Source organism: Cyprinodon tularosa, unplaced genomic scaffold, assembly GCF_016077235.1.
Source record: "Cyprinodon tularosa strain WSP-4 unplaced genomic scaffold, ASM1607723v1 ctg867, whole genome shotgun sequence".
In the NCBI taxonomy this organism is placed as follows: Eukaryota; Metazoa; Chordata; class Actinopteri; order Cyprinodontiformes; family Cyprinodontidae; genus Cyprinodon; species Cyprinodon tularosa.
Genome location: NW_024039637.1, coordinates 829045 through 851052, shown reverse-complemented (window position 1 = coordinate 851052; position 22008 = coordinate 829045). Strand labels below are relative to the sequence as shown.

Genomic DNA, 22008 nt, shown 5'->3' with positions numbered 1-22008 from the left:
TTAACAGCGATGGTGATGCGTGGAAAAAAACACCTGGTCTCCTCACATACACCTCCCTCAGCCACGCTTTCATCATCTCCTCATCCATCCAGCCTTTTTCATTTGCCTTAATATCATATGTCATCAGAGCGCTGTGTCTGTCTCGCTGTCAGCTCCCAGATCAGCTTCTCTGATTGGTTGATGCGGCGCGTCCAGCAGCAAAACTTCAATTTTTCCATCTCGAGCTGCAGCAGCACGTTGGCGGTGTGTCAGATGCTTAAACGCTCCCGACGTGCTGCGCCTGCGGCTCAAAACGCGCTGCGGGACCTTTTGCTGCACCTATACGCGCGTCAACCATTGACTTTGCATGTAAACTCGCTGCTTCTGCTGCACCTGCTGGGTCCAGTTCACACCGATGTTGAGCGGTTGAACAGCGAGCACAGCGTTAATTTGTTTCCCCATGTTTTTCACATCAGCTGTGAGATGGGCACGCATGGAGTCACAGATTAATGGTGATGGTGATGAGTGGAAAAAAAACACCTGGTCTCCTTACATTCAGCCACTCTTTCATCATCTCCTCAATGAGGTGGTCTCAAAAGTCGCAGTTACAACACACATAGGGCGCACCGCACCAAAGTGCGCACTGCACATTTTGAGGGGAAAAAAAGACATTTAAGTGCGCCTTATAGTCGTGAAAATACGGTAGTTCTGTTACTAGTGTTAAAGTGAGAAGGATTTGTCCCCTTCAAAGTAAAGGCTGTAACGCCCCGGGGCCTCCTCACACGGTTCTTTTCCTGGGAGCAAGTTATTTACTACTCTTAACTCAAACTCGTTAAAACCATATAAAAAAGGACTATAAAAACAGGAGTAAAAAAGTAACCTAGTTTATTCTAGATCAGGTCGTTACAGGACAGAGAAAAATGCTTAGAGCTATGCACAGCTGTGGTCTCAAAAATCACGTCCGCAAGCGTCCGGCAAAGTTTGAGCCCCGAACAACGTCATCACCTGCTTCTTATACCTTCTGAGTCTGTGTCACATCATGTGGATGCTTAGCTGTCCGTATCAGAAACTGACACGCCATCCATGTCTTGAACTCCATGCAGGTTGCCTCTCTGTCTCAGGGTTACAGATACAGCAGCTCTCCTATCAGTCCGGCTCCAAGATGTGCCCATATCCTTTGTACTCTTAGAGACACAAAGGCTGTCTTGATTAGATGACCTCCGCACACACCGTGATATCCACAATGTGAAGGAAGGCCTTCTGCTCTGTCTAATCTGACTAACAAATTAACAGTGCACATGATGCATAAATAATAAACCCTAACAACTCCCCCTGATAAGTTACCGTTTTTACACGTAACTTAAAAAACACAGGAAGCGGCACATCTTCGAAGGACCGGGTGACCCAGAGAGCATCTATAATTAGTCAAGTATCATTAATTAGGGATCAAAAGTAATCACAATCAAAGCTTCACAGACCAAATGTTCTCACTCAAGACCACAGTTTCAGCATTTAACTACAATTTGGGTGTCATCTAATTAAAGGAAAGCTGTTTTAGTTTCCTATGCGCACATTATTTTAAGTTACCTTAGCCTAGATAACCTAAGCCTATAAATCTAATAAGGCCAAATTCATCTACTCTCACTCCCACCTGGAGGCCTCCTAAATGTGACCGCTCCTCATGGATAAACCATCTATCCAACTTTACCAATCAGTCAGTCACAGTAGGGGACATCACAGGACAGGTTGGGCCGTTCTCCACCGGAAAACGCTACCCTCTCTAAAAGGTAGTAAAAACCGGGGTGACCCCGGGGAAATCCCACTCTCGGCCAATTTGAGCAAGAAAACCCCGTTTTGAATCTGATAATTATCATTACCAACTACTTAAAGAATCTGTAAGGTTCAGAGTCTTTCTACATCAAAGAAAAAAGTGGCATAAAACGTGATCTTGGTGGGTCTGGAGCAAAATATCTCCATGATTTTCATCAAAACCAAATCAAAATAAATCAAAACATATACATCACAATTAGGTTAAATCAAGAATTATCCTGGTCCGAGTTAAAAACAAATTATGAATATCACTGATGATGATGAATTCTTTCAGTGTCTCTATCACACATCAATCAAATTAATCAATCAGAGTCTCGTATGGCCTCCTCCACGGCCACTTTGTTCGCCATGCAGTCCAGCGGCCGATAGATGCTGAATCCATGTGGTGGTTCTCATGGACTGTTCTCATCACAGTTCATCAATCCATTTCCTCCGGGATCCTTTGACACACAGAGAGTGCAGTCAGTGTTCTTATCACGATAAGCAGTGTCTTTAATGAGCAAATCTTTATTCACTCAAAATCTAAGTCACAACCAGATATTCTTATCCACAATTACTTTCCCTTTATCCCTTAAATCACCATTAACCTACATTTAAATTAATTTTCCATGGACTCTGTGTTTTTTCAGCAGATTATTTCAGTGTCTATTCAAAAAAACAAAAAATAAAAATAAATAAAAAGAAATCCCCAAAAACATTAAACATTAAACATAACCTAGCTTTCAATGCCTGGCAGTTGAAAGTTATTTATACCAGTATGTATTCAGCCTGAACATCCTATGGATGTTTCAGCTCATCATTTTTTGTTCATATAAGCTCAAAATCACTGCAACTAATATAATCTAATTCAAGGAACCTGTAAATATTTAGAAAACATTTAACCCTTTTTTACACATTGTAACACTCAATTCATGGATTAAATAAATGAATTTTAAAACCATTTCTACATCATAGCATATTAAGTTTTAGTCTCGTCTCAACTTGTAACTGCATTTTAGTTTACTGCTACACCCTCCCCAGAAAATTATTAGAAGTTCTTTAATCTCTAAGGAAAAAACCCAGCTTGGCGCAGATTCCCCCTATTAAAAACTCCCCCACCAGACCTTGTATCCGTGAATGTTAGTGCATGAGAGAAAACCTCATTCCCATGTGGACCCTTGTGTGTTCTTCCAGTCGTTAACCGTGTGTGGGCGTGTTGTTACGTGACAGTATGTGTGTGTGTCTATGTGAGTGGATCTATACGTGGGAAACTGGTCAGGAGCCATCCCGCTACTGGTTTGGAAGAAAAAGTGTTTCTTGGAGCAGTGATCCTCTCAAACATGCAAAAAAAGTTCGATGTTCGGACAAGTCCATCAGGTTTCCCTCTGCTACCACAGCAGCTTTGAACCATAAGAGTCTTGGGGCCATGTGTCCCCACACCCCCTGAAGGATAAGTCTTTACCTGTGTCATCAGCAGTATCACATAGAGGTAGAAGGAAACAGTGCGTCAAAGGTGTTCCTCCCTTCAAGAGGAAATGTCATATTGAAATGTTCATCTGCTCAGAGCACAGGATTGTACTCTGACTCGCTGCTGCGTTCCCAAAACTCAGCAGTACACAGTTCCTGAAGGTGTTGAATTCGACTGCACCCCCTCTATGCAAAGTGTCCAGCTATAGTCCATTTAAAATATTCTCCAAAAAGCAGTGCTCCGATGAGAAAAAAAAACAAAACAAAAACAAAGAACAAAGAACAAAATAAAAACAAGAAAAAAGAAAATCTGTTCCAACATCCCCAGAACCAGTCAATAGTTGTCATATCTGGACCCCTGACCAGATCCAAAAAATGTGCAGGAAACATAATCTCTTCTTATATGTGTTATCTCAAATAAACTAAACACTAAAGTGTGCATCCCCTCTAAAGTATTAATTGCAGCTGTAGTGAAGTAAAGTCAGGTGTTCTTATTGCTTCATGCATTAAAAGTATGGTTACCCATCCCCCAAATTGTATATAGCCCCTCAAATGCTATTTATAACTCTGCTCGCAGTAAAAAAAAAACAAAAACCAAAACAAAAAACAAATAAATCAATCAAAACAAATAAAATAAAATAAAAAATAAAAAAAAATAAATGGTGAAGTTTTAGTCCCTGGGCCTGATATTGAATCGCCATAAGCTCATTAACACTATAAGTCTTCATCGTTATTGAAACCATCATTTGCTTTAAACATTTGCTCCTGAAATGTTATAATTTCCCCTAAATTGCATTCTGTTGATGCAACTTTACCATTCCCAAAAGTTAAAGTTTCAACTTGTTGTCCCTTTAACATACTGCTAATTAATAACTGACCAAACTATTTATCAAAAAACCCAGTCTAATTTATCACATAGTAAAACATCTCTAAATCCTCTTTTTTATTCCTCTATGTAAGAATACCCCACCCCCTGATGATATAGAGAAAATTTAGCATAGTTTTTCATTGTGAATAAGAAATCTGGTGTGTCAGTTCACTTAACTTTTTTTTTTTTCATCCGTCTTGTCTGATGATCCCATGACCTCCATCAACCCATCACTGCCAGTGTTCTTTTCTCGTCCAAAGCAGTGGGCATCCAGTCATTTCCTTAATGTTCGCATCTCAGCAGCTGCAAACCATCCCTCTTTCTGTAGTTTAGGAGCAAAGTTTGTCTCTGTGCCCCTTGTAGGTTAATCCATCCTGCGACTCAAGAAAGAAAGTGTCCAATGTCTCTCCAAACAAAAAAGATCCATTGTTCATTTTGAAACATTCCCATCCGTAGTGTAGTCAAAACTATTCAAAAAAATTTAACATGCGTGCCACGTCTTTTTTTTTTTTCATAAAGGCTAAGATGTTAGTAAACAAACAGAAAACAGAAAACAAACAAACATACAGACACAAACAACGACAAACATGTAGGACAACAAAAACCCCAGTGGTGCCTCCGACTTCTCCAAATAGTTGTTGGTTCATCTTGTCATTCGTTAAATGCCTCTGTCAGCATGACTGCTCTTAATGTTCCACCCCAACAAAAGTCTGTGAGCTTCAAACCACCACATCCATCTGTACCTCATAGGTCATATCAGAACCAGAGAGGAATTAAAACAAACCCAGAGCTCACCAGAATGGCCTTCAGCCGGGAACAAAACATGCAGCCACAATCTCTACACCCTGTCTCTGGCATGCTGCGTTCTCACACCATCTCTCTCATGTCCTGATCCATGTTCCGATCCAGTCCAGTTACTAACCAAGTCAGTCCAGTCAGTTCGAACCTATTCAAATCCTCCTATCAAAATATTTATAACTATCTGAACCCCTCTCTCTCTCTTGCTGTAGTCACTCTCAGCCAAGTTGTCCATTTCACATGCCAGAACTTCTGCAGCTGTTGGGAAAATAAGGGTTAATGCACATCTTAAACAAAAACACAAAGAAGGATGAGACATTTGTCAGCCTGTCCTGGAAGAAAACTGTTAACATTTAAGGATTGTTACAAACACAGCCTAAAAAATAAAAAAGGAACATGTTTAAGCAAAACGATCTCCTGATCCTCCTTAAATGGGCCTCTGAATAATCATGCCTGCTCCCTGACAGCCGCACTGTCACTCTCTACAAGCAGGGAAAAAGTAAATGACCCCTCTGGTTTGTTACCAGGAAAAAGCAATCAAAAAGTACATCAATTAGTCAATAGTTAATCACTTCATTCACAGAAATTTGTAAAGTTAGCGGAATTTAACAAGTCATGCAAAGAAGGTAAGGCCCAGATGAACAGTGAAAAGTGTTAGTGTTAGTAATGATTAGAGATGCAAATTAATCAGTTTGTGCTTAGGCAGTTTCCAAGCGGCATTATACACAGATAAAATACTCATGGATAAAAACTGAAGGCTGAAAAAACCCAGGGTCAGGTCACACCGAAATTGTTCTTAACTCTTCAGCCTTGTTTATAAAAGTTGACCCCGCTAATCTGCTGAGCTCCTGCGGGTATCTTGGCCATATGCTGTGTCCAGTTCCAGCTCGAAGTGTGATTTATCCTGTCCCTAATCAATCACTAATAAAATCCTAATGAGAGAAAAATGAAACTAATCAATCTCTAATGCAATTCTAATGATTGAAAATGAAACTACCTTTAAATTAAAATCATGTAATGCCCTCGTCTGAGATTTTAGTTTCCCAAAAAGTAAAAACACCCATTCTGCTTCTTTCTGGATAATTACTTAAATATTTAATTATTTTTCTAATCTATAATCTATTAATCTACAGTATCTCAGCTGCACTCCACACCCAAAAATTACCTCACACCGTACAACAGCAACCTGCTCTGGTCTTGTCACGGCCTCTCATAGGTGGAGCCCCTGAGCAACATGTTTGATACGATTGCCCTTCTGTTATGCCCCCAGTGCTCCTTCTCAATCCTGTAAAAATGCAAATCATGTTAATGTCACATCAAAAAATGTTCTTAATCATTTCCAACTTCACCACACACATTCTACCTCACATGCATTCCACATTTAGGACAGACAGACAGACATTGGCCACATAAAGTTTGTTTAATCCATCAGTATCAATTTAGATTTATCTTCTTAGAGGATTTTTTTTTTCCCAATTTAAACAAAAATCATAATCTTTTCACCAGTCCGGTCTTAAGACCTCTGCACCAGTGCTTTTCAGCCTCATTTTAGGATCCTTGTTAAACTCTATGTGCACATTTATGGAAACCTAAGATTTGTTTGCTCACGTTAGACACCAAAATAAGTTTTCACACCCAATGATTTTTAATTCTAAGCGTCCCCCAAAAATGACATGTTTGAATTTTCAAATATGAGAACACCTCTAAGGGGTTCTGAAAAAGTGGTATGTTTTGTTTTTCTCCTGAAAATCCCATTACCCGTGTAGTTTTTTGGCAGGGGGCACATAAAGATTCAGGGTGCTGTATCTGGCCCCCGTATCAACGATAAAAGGGCAGTTGCTGCCCTCAATCAAAATAACTATCACTCCTGCTGGAAATTTCTCAATAACTACCTCCATAACTAAACAAATAGTGGGATCCCGGCCTCCCTAGTATTGCTGCATTGACTTCCTATCTCTAATTCTTACTGAACCCGCACTTCGATCTTCTTTGCCCATTTCTCCCCTTCTCTATCAAACTCACCCTCCATTTCATCTACTGCTGTCTGCCTCTCTTCTTTTTATCCACCGAACTCAACCTTCCTAATTTATCTATTTGATGTAACCCACTCTATTTTGAACAGTTGACTGATTAAAGATCCATTTAATCCACCTTAGAGTATCCTCAGTGATCAGTGTTTAATTTATATTCACTTTGCTACAGTTTGACAAACTTAGCTTGTGTGGTCTAACATTTTCAAATATAAGCTCCTGAATCAGTCACTCTAAATGCAGATTACAATACCATTCTAGTGTAGTAATTGGTAGATGTCTTTAAGGTAAAAACTGCTTCTAGACTCCTGGGCCCTGCCTTTGCTGTGATCGGCCCTGTGCGCACTCAGTCTCTCTGTGTCTTCTTTTTCTTTTCTCTCCTGCCTCTAAGTGAACGGCTGCTCTGTGTGATCCACCTTCTGGAGCTCAATGTTGGGCCGGGGTTTACAGCACTGAAAATGTACTAATTGATCTTCTTACCTTTAAAATGTTCATTTCAAGACATCGTAAATTGTAAATATATCAACCTCTTATATTTTAAGCTTTCCTTTCCCTTTGTATCATATCTTCCTCATTGCTATCCGTATGTGGCTTCCTCTGCTCATCTCTCCCTCTCAGACTGTCAGCTGCCCCTAGACTGTGCCCTTCATGTTCTGTGCCCATGCTATCAATTGTTGACATTCGCTGAAATGCTTTATTTACCGCCTCCTCTATTAAATCTTGCATCTGAAACTCCTTTCGTACCTCTTGTCCCAATTCTTCCTCTGTAGGCCTTATTTCACAATTTATCTGACCGTCACGCAACTCCATAACAGGCATCTGCACACATGGGTTTGATGGAATCATTGCATCACCAGCCTTACGAAACATTTCTCTGACACCTTGGTGTGGACTGGGGTCCATAATAGGCTCTGTTTCTGCAATATTAGATGTACTCATGAAAGGTTTTTCTTACCCTCTGAAGTGTCGAGTGCCTGCTCACCTCCCTGAGCCCCGTTTTGCTCCACCTGTTCCTGTTCATGGTCCTTGTCAGAAAAATAGTTACTAAAATTGAACTGGGTTTGTCTAATCAGATCCAAAAGTTTTGTTTCTACCTTCTGGTGTTTGTCTCGTCCGAACACACCAGCACCAGCCATTTTTTCACGAGCTTGTGACAATCTATTTTTTAGTGTATCCAAATAAAAACCACGTTGTGAAGTGTTTGGAGGGGGCCCCTCTAATTCCCCAAACACTCCATCTTCTCTCATTTTTTCAACCCATTCATCAAATTTTCTAATGTGGTGTTCTGCATCCTTCAATGGATAACTCGCCATGATCATATTTCTCCCTTTATCCAGACTCGCTTTTAACGAGGTATTTCTGGATTCAATTTTCTAGTCCACATGCATCCATCTTTCACACCTTCCGTTCACACAGTGTGTAAAATCAGACCTCGACGTCTTACGTGAGATCCCTCGGTGCTTTAAACTTTTTACCTATAAACTACAGTGAGCCGCTTCTCTGCTAAGGAAGTGCGTCCGTCAAAGAAATACGTCCGTCAGTGAAAAGGAAAAAAAAGAAAGGAAATTTAGAGAAAAGAAAAGATTTAGATATAGTTCCGCCTAGTTCACTCCACCAACTTTGAGGATTAGACAAACAAGTTACCTAATCCGGGCATCAGTCTCTTCTAGTTTTATGAGGAATAGCATTTTATCATCTCTCTCTTTTCCTTTTATAAGAGAAGAGAAGGAAAGAGAAAATACCTCAAAGGTCCGTTTCAACCTGACCCGCTCGCTTATTTCCAGTCTCGGTTTTTCGTAAATGTCCTTATGGGAGGTATACTGGCAAACTCTAGCCGGCTATGTGACTGGTTTCTGTCTGTGCGTCTGTTTTCAGAGGTGCATCTTTCGTGTCTGCAGGCAGACCGGGAATAAAATCACCGTCCCTTTCTGCATGCAGAAACCGTTGGGCTTTCCAACCAACTTATCCTAGTGAGCAGTATAGTTCTTGAAGACGTTTGCGCAGTCGCCTTCAGTCGGACTTTCAACCGCTACCCACAGCAGAACGCACGACTTTCTTTCTCTCTCTCTCTCTCCTTTTTTTCTTTTTTTTTTTTTTTTTTTTTTATGTGTACACGTTCGCAATGTAAAAAAAAACTAAAAACCAACAAATACAACAAAACAAAAACCGCAAAAACAAAAACTAAAATCACTCTGAGCAATTTCTCTGTCCTCTTTTGCATAAAAAGCTTCAGCTCACTTCAGAAAATCACAACACAGCCAAAGTGTTTTAACAGTAAAAACACTGGAGATATTTTGTAATAAGGAATCTCCTCACCTTATCAGTTGTTTCGGCCGCAGGCTGTGGAGCTTTTTCCGTCGGTGGCTCTGTTGTCCTGCTTCCAGGTCACGGGCGGAAACACCAATTTGTTAAAGTGAGAAGGATTTGTCCCCTTCAAAGTAAAGGCTGTAACGCCCCGGGGCCTCCTCACACGGTTCTTTTCCTGGGAGCAAGTTATTTACTACTCTTAACTCAAACTCGTTAAAACCATATAAAAAAGGACTATAAAAACAGGAGTAAAAAAGTAACAGAGTTTATTCTAGATCAGGTCGTTACAGGACAGAGAAAAATGCTTAGAGCTATGCACAGCTGTGGTCTCAAAAATCACGTCCGCAAGCGTCCGGCAAAGTTTGAGCCCCGAACAACGTCATCACCTGCTTCTTATACCTTCTGAGTCTGTGTCACATCATGTGGATGCTTAGCTGTCCGTATCAGAAACTGACACGCCATCCATGTCTTGAACTCCATGCAGGTTGCCTCTCTGTCTCAGGGTTACAGATACAGCAGCTCTCCTATCAGACCGGCTCCAAGATGTGCCCATATCCTTTGTACTCTTAGAGACACAAAGGCTGTCTTGATTAGATGACCTCCGCACACACCGTGATATCCACAATGTGAAGGAAGGCCTTCTGCTCTGTCTAATCTGACAAACAAATTAACAGTGCACATGATGTATAAATAATAAACCCTAACACTAGTACTGGTTCTTTTCCTGGTCCTGCTCCTGGCTCTGGTTCTGGTCTTGATTCTGTCGCCAGGTGCTGATTCTGTCTCCTGGTCCTGTTTCTGGTCTTGGTCCTGGCCCTGGTACTAGTACTGGTTCTGGTACTAGTACTGGTTCTGTTCATGGTTGTGGTCCTGCTTCTGGTTCTGGTCCTATTTCTTGTTCTGGTTCTGGTCCTTGTTCTGGTTCTCATTCTGGTCCTGGTTCTGTTCCTGGTTCTGGTCCTGATTCCAATCCTGGTTCTGGTCCTGGTTCCGGTCCTGGTCCTTGTCCTGAATCTGGTCCTGGTCTTGGTTCTATTCCTATTTCTCTGGTTCTGGTCTTGAATCTGTCGCCAGGTGCTGATTCTGTCTCCTTGTCCTGTTTCTGGTCTTGGTCCTGGCCCTGGTACTAGTACTGGTTCTGGTACTAGTACTGGTTCTGTTCATGGTTGTGGTCCTGCTTCTGGTTCTGGTCCTATTTCTTGTTCTGGTTCTGGTCCTTGTTCTGGTTCTCATTCTGGTCCTGGTTCTGTTCCTGGTTCTGGTCCTGGTTCCATTCCTGGTTCTGGTTCTGGTCCTGGACCTGGTCCTTGTCCTTGTCCTGGCTCTGGTCCTGGCCCTGGTTCTGGTCCAGGCCCTGGTACTAGTTCTGGTTCTGGTATTAGTACTGGCTCTGGTTCTTGTCCTGGTACTGATTCTGGTCCTGGTCTTGGTCCTCGCCCTGGTACTAGTACTGGTTCTGGTACTAGTAGTATTGGTTCTGTTCATGGTTCTGGTTCTGGTCCTGGCTCTTGCCCTGGTACTTGTCCTTGTCCTGGCTCTGGTTCTGGTGCTTGCTCTGGTCCTGGTTCTTGTCCTGGCCCTGGTTTTGGTTCTGGTCCAATTTCTGGTCCTGGTTCTGGTCCCGGCTTTGGTCCTGTTTGTGGTTCTGGTCCTGTTTCTGGTCCTGGTTTTGGTCCTGGTTCTGGTTCCAATCCTGGTTCTGGTCCTGGTTCCGGTCCTGGTCCTTGTCCTGAATCTGGTCCTGGTCTGTGTTCTATTCCTATTTCTCTGGTTCTGGTCTTGAATCTGTCGCCAGGTGCTGATTCTGTCTCCTTGTCCTGTTTCTGGTCTTGGTCCTGTTCATGGTTGTGGTCCTGCTTCTGGTTCTGGTCCTATTTCTTGTTCTGGTTCTGGTCCTCGTTCTGGTTCTCATTCTGGTCCTGGTTCCATTCCTGGTTCTGGTTCTGGTCCTGGACCTGGTTCTTGTCCTTGTCCTGGCTCTGGTCCTGGTTCTAGTCCTGGCCCTGGTTCTGATCCAGGCCCTGGTACTAGTTCTGGTTCTGGTATTAGTACTGGCTCTGGTTCTTGTCCTGGTCCTGATTCTGGTCCTGGTCTTGGTCCTCGCCCTGGTACTAGTACTGGTTCTGGTACTAGTAGTACTGGTTCTGTTCATGGTTCTGGTTCTGGTCCTGGCTCTTGCCCTGGTACTTGTCCTTGTCCTGGCTCTGGTTCTGGTGCTTGCTCTGGTCCTGGTTCTTTTCCTGGCCCTGGTTTTGGTTCTGGTCCAATTTCTGGTCCTGGTTCTGGTCCCGGCTTTGGTCCTGTTTGTGGTTCTGGTCCTGTTTCTGGTCCTGGTTTTGGTCCTGGCCCTGATTCCAGTACTGGTTCTGGTACTATTACTGGTTCGGGTCCTGGTCTTGGTCTTGTTCCCGGTTCTGGTTCTGGTCCTAGTCCTGGTTCTTTCTCTGGTTCTGGTCCTGGTTCTGTCTCCTGGTCCTGGTTCTGGCCCTAGTCTTGGTTCTGGCCCTGGTTCTAGTACTGGTTCATTTCCTGGGCCTGGTCCTGATTCTGGAACAGGTCCTGGTTCCTGTCCTGGTCCTTGTCCTGGCCTGGTCCTGGTGCTGTTTCTTTTCTGGTTCTGGTCCTTATCTTGATCTTATTTCTGGTTCTGGTCATGGTGCTGGTTCTTGTGTTGGTCCTGGTTCTGTCTCCTGGTCCCAGTTCTGGTCCTGGTTCTGGAACTGGTTCTTGTTCTGGTTCTGGTACTAGTACTGGCTCTTGTTCTCGTCCTGGTTCTGGTTCTGGTCCTGGTTCTGTCTCCTGGTCCTGGTTCTGGCCCTAGTCTTGGTTCTGGCCCTGGTTCTAGTACTGGTTCATTTCCTGGGCCTGGTCCTGATTCTGGAACAGGTCCTGGTTCCTGTCCTGGTCCTTGTCCTGGCCTGGTCCTGGTGCTGTTTCTTTTCTGGTTCTGGTCTTGATCTTATTTCTGGTTCTGGTCATGGTGCTGGTTCTTGTGTTGGTCCTGGTTCTGTCTCCTGGTCCCAGTTCTGGTCCTGGTTCTGGAACTGGTTCTTGTTCTGGTTCTGGTACTAGTACTGGCTCTTGTTCTCGTCCTGGTTCTGGTTCTGGTTCTGGTCCTGGTCCTGCTCCTGGCTGTGGTCCTGGTTCTGGTCCTGGTTAATAATAATAATAATGATAATAATAATAATATATTTTATTTAACAGCGCCTTTCTGGACACTCAAGGTCACTTTACAGAAAATAAAAAGAAAGATGAAAATGAAAAAATACAGATACAGGTACATCAGAACAGTTATGGATCGGGAAAAGAGCAGTATATTCACAGATAAGCGAGCTGGAACAGATGGGTTTTGAGTCTGGCTTTGAATAAGGGGAGAGAGTCAATACTGCGGCGGTCGGGAGGAAGTGAGTTCCAGAGCTGGGGAGCAGAGCGGCTGAAGGCTCTGCTCCCCAGTGACAAGTCGAGCTGGGGGTACAGTGAGGTGGATGGAGGAGGAGGATCTAAGGGAGCGGGAGGAGGTGGCAATGTGAAGGAGGTCTGACAGATATGGAGGAGCAAGGTTATGGATGGCTTTGAAAGTATAGAGAAGGATTTTAAATTGAATTCTGAATTGAACTGGGAGCCAGTAGAGTTGGTAAAGGAAAGGGAAATATGATGGAAGGAGGGGGTTCTGGTGATGACACGAGCAGCTGAGTTCTGAAGAAGTTGAAGTTTATGGAGAGATTTATGAGGGAGGCCGAAAAGAAGAGAATTACAATAAACAAGACGGGAGGTGATGAGGCTGTGGATAAGGACAGAGGCAGTATGAGTGGTGAGGGAGGAACGGAGACCTGGTAATTTTATTTATGTGAGACTGAAAGGAGAGGGAGGAGTCGAGGATGACACCCAGACTCTTGACCTGAGGGGAGGGGGAGACTAAGGAGTTGTCAATGGGTAGTGAGAAACTTTTGATTTTGGATAGGGTGGATTTAGTGGCAACAAGGAGGAGTTTGGTTTTATCACTGTTTAGTGTTCCTGCTCCTGGCATTGGTCCTGCTCCTGGTTCTGTTTCTGGTCCTGTGCGTGAAGCACTGCAGGTTTTTGCCTCTCAGTCAGTTTAGATCAGAAAACTGTTGTGCAGACGGTTAAACTTCCAGTGTTACTTTCAGAGCTCTCCTCTTCCTGGAATCACAGCCTGATGTTCCTCCCTCCTCGGGGTGGAACCAACATCTGCTGAAGCTGAAAGCTGATTGGCTGCAGCCTCTCTGCTCTGACACATGACTTTTAGATCAGAGCTGTTTCTGTTTCTGTCTAAAGGTCAGAAAAGGTTCCTTCAGAGTGTCTCATGTGATGCTGGAGAAGATCAGATGTTTGCTTTCACCTTCATTCATCCAGAACTCTCTGCTTCCAGCTCTGCTGCAGAGAGACGGCAGAAAGAAAGCATTTATTACGGATTAGAATTTAGATTTGGATCCACTGATAATCGGCTCATGATACTTAATCTGATTTAGTTCATTATCATTGTCCAGCCATGTGCTAAAAAATTTGTCAGAAAAGATCTCCTACTGCACCTTTAATGACTAATTTGATGAAGAGGGGAAATAAAATCAAGCCTGCTGTGTGACAAACATGCTGAAAGCTGAACTGCTGCCTTAAAACCAGAAGTTCAAAGAACAGACATGAAGTTATTCTGGAGACAGACAGGTAATTTGGCCTGTAAATGTTAAACTGATCCACCTTCTCTCTGATGGTTATCTTTGGATCCACATAGATCCTCTGAACCAGAATGTCTTGCTGGACTCAATAACAAGGTCCCACCATTGAAGGCCAGTTAAAAGCAGCTGACCCTGTACCTGCCAATAGTAGGCGGGACTTTCAGGCACAGACAGAGAGCCATGCTGCATTTGAAGGGACCTGCAGTCCACAGAACACTGAACATTGGGGCTCTTTATCTCAAACAGTCCAGATACTGGCTGTGCAGATGGATGAGAAATGAAAGCATGAGGTGATGAACCAAACCAGGGAGCGTCTGGGTGGATGAGGAGGCCACAAGGCCTATAGTTCCCATATAGTCCTCTGTAGCTGCCTCCAGCTCCATGTCTGCCCCTCTTCTCATGGCTGCAGTTTGTCTCCCTCTGAGAATCCTCATGGTGAGACTCTCTGCAGAGGTTTCTCCTCTCACTAAACCTACTTCTCTAAAATAAGAGGATGTCATTGTTGGTCTGTGGAGCTGATGCTGCTCCTGGTCAGCTGCATGTTCTCCTGTTTCTGCCTCCATCTTGTGTCCATTGTGACAGTGAAGCTTCTGAGGTGGAAGTGTTCCTCCTCAGTAGACACATGCTCACACTGTGTTGGATCCAGCCTGAGTTTACTAAGAGGTAGCCACGGGGAAGGAGGATGATCTGGATCAATCTCTGCAGACTTTGTGTGTTTCATACATATGCAGATAAAGTTGAAAATGTTGTGTTTTGTAACACATACAGGACCTGGTTCTGCTTCTAGTTCACACATTTCTAGAATCACAGATCAAGGTGTAGCTCCTATATTTACATATGTAACGGGTAGAAGAAACCAGTAATGTTTTTGTATTGAATTCCCTGCAAAAATATGTGCTATAGTAATCATGACATGAGTGGTTTTTAGCGCTCTCTACTGGTGAGCTATAAAACTGATGGGAAACCATAAACTTGCCACAGTCTGTTCAGCTCCATGCTTTGTCAAGTCATTCAGTCTGGTTTTCCTCTGAAAAATAACATAAAATGTTTCTAAAAAGCTAACTTAAATATTCTGATAAAACGTACAGTTATGTAGCTTGGTTGGGCTCATAAACCCACTGTTCTTGTTTTATATATGTTGCTTATTCCATACTACCTAAATTCAGTCTTACTCTATAGATCTAAGCCAGTAGGGGGAGCTAATGCTCTGTTTCTTCTCTAAAACACTAATTTGAAGGTAATTGTTTTAAATAAAATGTTCTAAGTTAAATGTGTTGTCAACTTGTTTAGTAGGCTTGGTGATTGTTGGCGTCCATTTTGTGGTGAGACAATGTGGCCTGCCATAATTTCTATGTATCACCAGAGGGTGCTATAGAGCAGTTTAATAATTTATTGTGATAGTGTTGAGACAGTCTAACTATAAACTTTATTCAACAGGGAAGTTTTAAGCCTACTCTTAAAAGTACAAAATGAAGATGATTACTTATTACTTACAGCTCTTACATCTATAAGAGCTGTCCTATTTAGATAACATTAACACCTAACAGGCAGATATTATTAGGGTTTAACAAGCACACACAGAAAAACAGAAAATAATCCTAAAAGTGAAGAATCTCTGTTAAAAAATAAATGTAGCAGAGAATAAAGATTACTTAGTCTTATTAGTAATAAATGTTATCCATCAGCTATCATCCTAAGGCACAGTTTTTAAACCATCTCCTTTAAATTGAAGCAAGAATATAGCTAATAGCATAATAATGGCATGTAAGAGTCAGTTTTGGTTGCCAGACAGTAATGAAGGCCTATTTCTTGCCACTAAACATTTCACTATAGGTTCAAATAACTGAAGATAAACATTTATCTTAGGTTTAAGACAAATTTCTTGACCCTATTACTTCTTATGGTATTGGTATTAGCCTGATCAGTTTGGCAGGGAAAACATATAATAGGCCAATCTCAATACTTATATCCAACTTAAAAAGGCATGGAAAGGGTATTAAAGGGATAAATAGACCAGAAATCTCTATGCAGTTTTCTTAAATGAACTCTAACTTTTAACATGCAGTCTTTAATATACAATTAAAGGAGAATTTCAATTTTATGGCAAGAAAATAGCAGCATTATAAAAACTAGCTTTACTTTAATCTGTTTCAGAAATTATTCAAAGTCATGAAAATCATTTGTAATTCCACTTTACTTATGATTAGATAAATAAATGAAATGCATTTCACCAGACCTGTAAAGCCTCATCACCCCTGAAAATTCTTTCAACTTATCTCGTCCTCTGCACTTTATTTATTCTTAGCACTAACATTTAGTTGAAAATGCTGTATCTTGTCAATGTGGCTACAAAATCATTTGAAATGTGAGTTATGTCCGTTTGATGCTGAGTGGAACAGGTTGTGTCATGCTGCGGCGGTTAAAAAAACCCCTCCCCCACTTCCTTCCTGCCGCTGAAGTTTACTCATCAGAGTTACGAAGACTAGAAAATTTACTAAAAGCAAAGAAATATATACATTTTTCATTTTTATCTCCATAGAATAAGCCGTGGGCAGGAATGTTCCACATTCATAGTTTAACACTTTTTTATCCTTAAACATAAATAAAGCGCCTCTTCACATTTGTTATACTGTGAGATACTTAACATATAATACTCTATAAAAATAATGTTCTAAAACATGATTATGCTCATTAACGATTCTTTGAGCCTAAGTACATTTTAGCCTTTAAGACCGATTTAAATATTTTATTTTATTTGATGTATGTGTGGAGAAATTAGATACAGGAAGAGCTTTTGAAATATGAGAACATCTTTAGTAAATATGGACTAAGACCCAGGAGAGAATCTGAGAAGAAGCTGCTCTAAAGGACGTAATGGTTTAATAAAACCAATAAAAGCACCAATAGATGATGCAATAATAGATTGAGGATTGGATCATTTCATCAATGTTAAAATGACACATGCAGAATTCCTTCATCTATATCCAGCTAGTTTTAGTTATGATAAAGGTATTTATTATCACTGATGTTAGGCAGCTGTAGCAAAAATTTTATTGAAGCTTCTTTTGGACCAATGCAGCTGCTTAATTAATAATAGAGGATTAATCTGAGATTAGTGATAAAATACTGTAACCAATGCCTACAGCACCATAAAACCTCAAATTACCACTAAAAACACTTTATTTTAAAATGTATTTATTTTGTATAAAATGTTTTTTGTATTACTTCTTATTCATGTTATTTTCACAGCTCACTGCATAAAAAAAAATATAAAAAATGTTCATAAACCACATTCAGGTGACCTGAGGTGTTGAATAGTTCATAGTCCCTCCCTGTTCTCACAACCTTAAGCAGCTTCAGGTTAAATGGAGCCTGATCACTGGAACAAAGAGCTGCTTTGAAAGTCTGGTTGCTTTTAGGTGAGACACAAAGCTTTCCTCAACATCTAAAGTTTTAGTGATCAACTACACCATCAGAAAGGACTTTAGAAGATCTACAAGAAGACCATTTTCAATATAACAACCTGCCTTAACAATCTGTAAACATTTATCTGTGGAGATTTTCACTCATCCAGGTCATGGCCATGCTTGAAAAAGTTCAGTTTAGGCAACTGAATGACATATTGTAGAAGACATTTCTTTTTATGCAGAAGGAAGATGTATCCTACTTACATAAACTTCTTTGGGGAAAAAATCAACAAGTAACAGGCAGATATTATTAGGTTTTAACAAGCACATATATGAAAACAGAAAATAATCCTAAGAATGAAGAATCTGTGTAAAAACCATAAATATGAAGTGAGTAAAAATTACATTGGGCCGGATTTATCAAGATCCAATTTTGCGTGCAGTAATTTGCGCTCGCAAACTGGAATTTTGCGCGAGGGGCTGAACCGTGGTTTGCGGGTGATTTAACAAGAGCGATTGCGTAACTGGTGGCAGGTGCAAAACTGTTGGAGACTCCCTATTTAAATGATGGTTTTGTGCGTTTTGTGGTTTGCGGCAAAGTAGTTTGTAGTTTGTGCAAACTAGTGCATTAAGAAATTTTAATCTTACAGTGACACCCCCACCCCCTCCAAAAAAAGAAATATATATATATTTAAATATATATATATATATAAACTTTGGTAACCTTTATTCCCTAAGGTGGTATGTGGCTGAATTTCTACTTCACCGCAGTAAGAAAAAAACAAAAAAAACAAAAACAAACAGGTGTTTTGTATTGGCCTGTAGAAAAATGCACATACTAAATGGCTCACAAGAAGTGACTGTGGATAAGATGACTGCATTGGCATGTTACTCCACAGGCGCAGGGTGTCGGGGTTCTCTGTTAGGGCGCCAGGGCGACATGGCATTTAGAACGTCGGACAGCACTTCTGAAAAACGAGATTGGGAGATCCCAGATGCAAAAAAGTGCAATGTTGCAAGGAGTTTAGTGATATCTGGTATTGCGTGGGTCCTCCTTGTGGCTGGCTCCAAATCCATTCGGAGTTCCCCCAACAGCTCCAAAATGGCAATGCTAGATAAACGATATGTTTTGATGATCGTTTCCTCGTTCATTGCAAAAATATTCACACTAGTGAAAAAATTCGTTCTCTGCGTCTCCTTGCTTTATTTCCATGTCTCCTTCTTGCGACAATAACCGCTGCCATGTGTGCGCAATTACGCATACAGACCATTTGCACCTTCTTTTGAAACGTGTTAAATATAGAGTCAGATACCGTTAGCAAAATTGCTTTCAGGTTTAATAAATCACTTTGTGAGTGCTAAATTAATATATTTACATGTTCTCCTCCCACAAGACGCACTTTTGCGTGTAAACGCCCCATATTTCATATTCATTGCAGAAAAAGTACTAAATGGATAAGAGGCGCTATTTAGCACATTTTAAAGACCAAATCCTTTTAGCACGCTGTTGATAGATCAGTTTGTACATTTTTTAGCGTGTGCAGTGAAATAGCTCACGTTTTTATACACGCAAACCTTTGATAAATCTGGCCCATTGTCTTGTTTAATTAGAAGTGTTATCCCTGAGCTATCCTCTGAAGGCACGGTTTAGAACCATCTCCTTTAAATTTATGCTAGAATACAGCTGATGGCATAATAATAATGCATGTAGGAGCAATTAATGGTTACCAAAAAGTAATTAAGGCCTCTGTCTTGCCACTAAACAGTTCAGTATAGGTTCAAATAACTATAAAGAAACAGAAGTTATAGTCTTTGGACCAGAGTATTTGAGAAATAAGCTGATTAGCCAGTCCCTTCATTTGGATGGGATTAAACTGATTTCAGAGAAAAAAAAAACATTGGTGTTTTTGATCAGGACCTGTCATTTAAATCCCATATCAAAGAGGTTTCTACAATTTCCTTCTTTCATCTGAGGAATATTGAAAAAAAAAAAAAGAAATATTCTGTCCAGGGTTTATGCTGTCCATGCATTTGTTACTTCAAGGCTGGACTATTGTAATTCTTTACTATCAGGAAGTCCACAACCTGTAATTAAAAGCCTTCAGCTGATCCAAAATGCTGCAGCGATGAAAATGAAAAAGAGAGATCATATCTCTCCTATCCTGGCTTCTCTTCATTGGCTTCCTGTTAAATCCAGAATAGAATTAAAAATCCTCCTTCTCACATATAAAGCCTTAAATGGCCAAGCTCCATCTTATATCAGAGATCTGATTGTTCCTTATGTTCCTAACAGAGCACTTCGCTCTCAATCTGCAGGTTTACTAGTGGTTCCTAGAATATCTAAAAATAGAATAAGAGGCAGATCTTTTAGTTATCAGGCTCCTCTCCTGTGGAACCAACTACCAGTTTTAGTCCATGAGGCAGACACCCTGTCTACTTTTAAGGCTAGGCTTAAAACTTTCCTTTTCGATAAAGCTTATAGTTAGTGGCTCAGGTTATCCTGAGCTATCTCTATAGTTATGCTGCTAAAGGCTTAGACTTTTGGAGGACATAGGGACCCCCATTGCATCATTCTGCTTCATTCTGACTCTATTCTCCCACTCTGCACAATTTGTTAGTTTAATCTCTATCCTGGAGAGAAATATCAGCTGTGCTGCTTCCATCAACACCCTTGTTTATAAATGCTGGAGATCAGCCTGTTTTCCAGTGTAGTCCTGTTTCTCTGCCTGTGACTGGCTAGATGTGCTCTCTTGATCCTCTTACATGGGAGCTGGCTCGGTGCTCGTCTGCCTGGCTGGGTGTTTCCTGACAGGGCCGCCTGTGGAGCTGCTTTTTGTATCTCTGCTTTTGTCTCCTTGAACCCCAGTCGCCCTCAGCAGATGGTCGCTCACACTGAGCCTGGTTCTGCTGGAGGTTGCTTCCTGTTAAAAGGGAGTTTTTCATCTCCACTGTCGCTACAAGCATGCTTAGTGTAAGGGATTGCATTTGAGTCAATGAGTCAATGCAATCAACTGGTTTTCCTTAGATAGAAAACTTTGTATCAATTTGACTGTTTGATCTGGTTGAACTGTAAAGTGCCTTGAGATGACGTGTTGTGGATTGGCGCTATATAAATAAACTGAATTGAATTGATTTGATTTTATTTTAGTTATAGAAAATTTCGGAACCCTATTGAATCTTATAATTAGGCATTTTTATTTACATAATAGCAGGGGTAATAGTGCATCAGTTTAGCGGGAAAAACAGACTTCAATGCTTAATTCCACTTTAAAAAGCATGGGTGGGGTATTAAAGGGATAAATAGACCAGAAATATCGATGTGATATACTTAAATCAACTGTAAAAGTTTAAAAGTAGTTTTATTTTAATCTGTTTCAGAAAATATTCAGCCATGAAAATCACTTGTAATGCCACTTATGATAAGATTCATAAATTGGATGCATTTCATGTCAAAGGAAAATACATAACCAGAACAGTAAAGCTTCATCATCCCTAAAACCCTTTTTAACTTATCTCGACCTCTGCACTTTATTTATTTGATGCACTAGCATTTCACTAAAAACACAGTATCTCTTCAGCATGGCTACAAAATCACATGAAATGTGAGTTATGTTAGTTTGATGCTGAGAGAAACAGCTTGCTTGCTCCTGCTTCTGTAAACTAACGTCCCCCCTCCCCCACTTCCTTCCTTCTGCTAAAATTTGTTTCACTTCCTCAGAGTGACGCAGAATAGAAAACCTCCGTAGAATCTACTAAAAGGTAAAGAAATACATTGTTTTTATCTTTAGCTCCATAGAATAAGCTGTGGGAAGGTCTTCTTCAACAGAAAGAACTGAGTATGGATGTTATCACCCCATTAAATGGCCATTATTAGCGGTTGTTAATACCATAGAATGGCTTCAGATTGTGCCTTCCACCTGCTAATAGGATCAGTAGATTACCACCAAATTAATCCTAATTCTAACCCTAAGAATATTCCCTCTCTTTAATTCATAGGCCTATCCAGGATTTTCAAAAGGGGGGTGCGCACTTTACTGTAATGTGAAGATCACGTGAAGCGAAATTAGTGAACCACTACTGGTCTGCAGGGGTATTGCAAGGGGTACATGAAAATATTTTCTTAGGTAGTAAAATAAAATAGGGATGGGATCTGTTTTTATCAACCAAAAACTATGTTTTCATAATATGTTTGAGTTCAACTTTAACACACATCCAAACCAAGCAGAGGGACAGTCTGGGACCAGCTCTTTTTTACACTGAGCTATCAGAGCTCAGCAAAGCAGCTCAGATGCTATGAAGAAAACAAAGTAAAACTAATTAAGTCAGTCTGACTATAATTTTTCTTTCCAATTCATCAAGTTTAAATATGATTATAAGGGAATTACTCAGAGGAGCTCCAGTTTTACAAATGAAGGTTTATAATAGGCTTTTATTTGTTATTTATTTTCATTCCTTACTAAATGTTTATTTGAGATGTTAAGGATACAATGATAAGAACTGAATGTTTAAATTAAAATATATAGTAATAGTCTTTATTTTATAATCAGTTATTTTATACTCCTTTTTTGGACAATATTCAATACCAAAGGGGTAGACAAGTTAAAAAAGGTGGGGAAACACCAAGCTAAATGATAAAATACTTTCTTTAC

General features: G+C 40.8%; 1 protein-coding gene and 1 long non-coding RNA gene across 2 annotated transcripts in view; one reads left to right on the top strand and one right to left on the bottom strand.

The window, feature by feature from the left end:
- Window positions 1-22008, top strand: part of LOC119775312 — a 101952-nt gene that overhangs the window by 34988 nt on the left and 44956 nt on the right.
- Window positions 7114-8339, bottom strand: LOC119775333. Its single transcript, XR_005279634.1, has 2 exons — window positions 7907-8339; window positions 7114-7770 (listed from the first exon to the last, which is right to left on the bottom strand). It is a non-coding gene; the product is annotated as an uncharacterized LOC119775333 (long non-coding RNA).